The 2,500-nt window shown below is 49.9% G+C and overlaps 1 non-coding gene across 1 annotated transcript; it reads right to left on the minus strand.

Moving 5' to 3' along the window:
• Positions 1 to 1,039: 1,039 nt before the first annotated feature.
• On the minus strand, positions 1,040 to 1,194 carry LOC143364289 (5.8S ribosomal RNA). The gene has a single exon (XR_013084066.1). It is a non-coding gene; the product is annotated as a 5.8S ribosomal RNA (ribosomal RNA).
• Positions 1,195 to 2,500: the final 1,306 nt, after the last annotated feature.

Genomic DNA, 2,500 nt, shown 5'->3' on the forward strand with positions numbered 1-2,500 from the left:
TGTTTTCACCTTCACCTTCTCGTGCTCTGCGTGACAACACGTTGTGGTGACAACGATGTTCGAAAGCCACTCCATAGAGGAGTATATATATATATATATATATATATATATATTTTCAACACCCGGTGGGGTTTCTCTACTACACTAGACACACGGGGGTACAGAAACGCTGCACGACGCGATATCATCGATCAAACCAAAGAGACACGAGATCTCGGTCGTCATTCAATTCAACGAACGTGGCGATGGAATCCGCAACGGATTAGCGAGGACACGCGACGACGGGGAAATTATTCGACCCGATACAAGTACGCGTGCGCATCCCGCACAATGCCAAATGTTGCTATGTCCATCAGTCATCAAAGCGTTCGTAGAACGAGAGACCACTGTCTCGCGAACTCTAAGAATATGTTTGTCGAAGTCGCTGGCAACGACGACCCTCCGCCGCAATTATGTGTAGAGAGACACATCCACGCACAGACGTATTTTATTTTATATATCTCCCTGGGGCTTACGTTGCACGCCACAGTTGCGCACACAGATTTTACACGGGTGTCCGGTATCTCTTTCTTTATTTGTGTCCATTCACTGTAGTCTCTTGAGACTCTTATACCTTTCGTATACGCATCATTTCAGACGACGTCGGGAGCGCGTAAAATGTTCGAGAGTGAAACGCTTCTTCCGCAATGCGAATCGTTCCAGAGAGAGAGGAGAGAGAGATTTCGATCGTCGGAGCGGTGTTCACGGGCGGTCGTATTGAAAATACGACTCACGACGCCGCAAAACACTCACGCAAGTCCGAATGTGATACCCATTCCTATTTCCTTCTTCTCACGAAGACCGTTAGACGCAATGTAAAATTTGCAATTTTCACAGAACCGCGTCAAACGCCGACGAAACGTCCATCGTTCGCTCGTACGTAGCATCTTTGCAACCCGACTCAGAAACGCTCTTTGCGCCCTCCACAAAATTCGACATGGAGAGGTAAGCGACGGCGGGGACTTACAAGAGCAACGCAAGCAGTATTTGGTTACGTAAACGACCCTCAGCCAGGCGTGGTCCAGGAATTGTATCCGTGGACCGCAATGTGCGTTCGAAATGTCGATGTTCATGTGTCCTGCAGTTCACACGTTGACGCGCAATTAGCTGCGTTCTTCATCGACCCACGAGCCAAGTGATCCACCGTTCAGGGTAATCGTATAATTTGATTTATAATCAATATATAATTATGTCTCTTGTTCTGCGGTTCATAAGAACGCCGATACCTGAAAGCTCCAACCAGCGCGCGAAGGAGATTCAGGCGTCGTTTTTAAGGACGACACACGATCGTCCGTAGAAACGGAAACCGTCGCGAGTACGCGATTGCAATGCGCACACGTATCCGACGGCCGGGCGGAAAATACATTGAAAAACCTTTAAAGTGGAAAACACAGGAGGAGAATTCAGAAAACGACGGGGATCATAGACAACCCGATACTGGATCCCGACACTTCTCCTCCTCCTCTCTCTTATTGGAGAATGAACTCGATAACTAACGGACTTCACAGCCGGCTCTGGCCGTGCGCGATCGTTCGTCCCAAGCTCTTGTGCACTGTATTATCGCCACACAGAGAGTAGAGTGTCAGAATCGCACACAGCTTTACGCGAGCTACGCAGCCGGTCCTCTCGAAACACATTTCCAATTGTGCACGGAGAACGATTATTCGATACTAGCGGACTTCACAGCCGGCTCTGGCCGTGCGCGATCGTTCGTCCCAAGCTCTTGTGCACTGTATTATCGCCACACAGAGAGTAGAGTGTCAGAATCGCACACAGCTTTACGCGAGCTACGCAGCCGGTCCTCTCGAAACACATTTCCAATTGTGCACGGAGAAAGATTATTCGATACTAGCGGACTTCACAGCCGGCTCTGGCCGTGCGCGATCGTTCGTCCCAAGCTCTTGTGCACTGTATTATCGCCACACAGAGAGTAGAGTGTCAGAATCGCACACAGCTTTACGCGAGCTACGCAGCCGGTCCTCTCGAATATACGTGTTCGTCAACGAACACGCATGCGGCGACGTTTTGTGCTCTATGTCATACGCGAACTCGATAAATAGAGCGGGACTCACAGCCGGCTCTGGCAGCGGTCATTCGTCCCACGCTCGTGTGTGCGCTATCGCCACACAGAGTAGGGTGTCAGACTCACGCAGCTTTAAAAGCGAGCTTCACAGCCGGTCCTTCTCTCATCCTATTCCTCGACGTTCGTGACAGAACACAACGCGTTCACCGCAAGTTTTCCACAGGTACCCTGTTGTTGTCCTCTCTTTCTCTAGAGGAGAGACAACACCACCGTTTCCAATGGACGTATCTCGGACACCACAGGCGAAGACCGAGGAAGCGCGATATGTGGATTCGAATCGACGCTTACATCCCTGTTCTTGCGACCGTAATTGTCCATTATAATTGTCGAGAGCCTACACACAGGCAGACCAATGGCGTATATTATAGTATACACGTC

This window comes from Halictus rubicundus, unplaced genomic scaffold, assembly GCF_050948215.1.
Source record: "Halictus rubicundus isolate RS-2024b unplaced genomic scaffold, iyHalRubi1_principal scaffold0408, whole genome shotgun sequence".
Classification (NCBI taxonomy): Eukaryota; Metazoa; Arthropoda; class Insecta; order Hymenoptera; family Halictidae; genus Halictus; species Halictus rubicundus.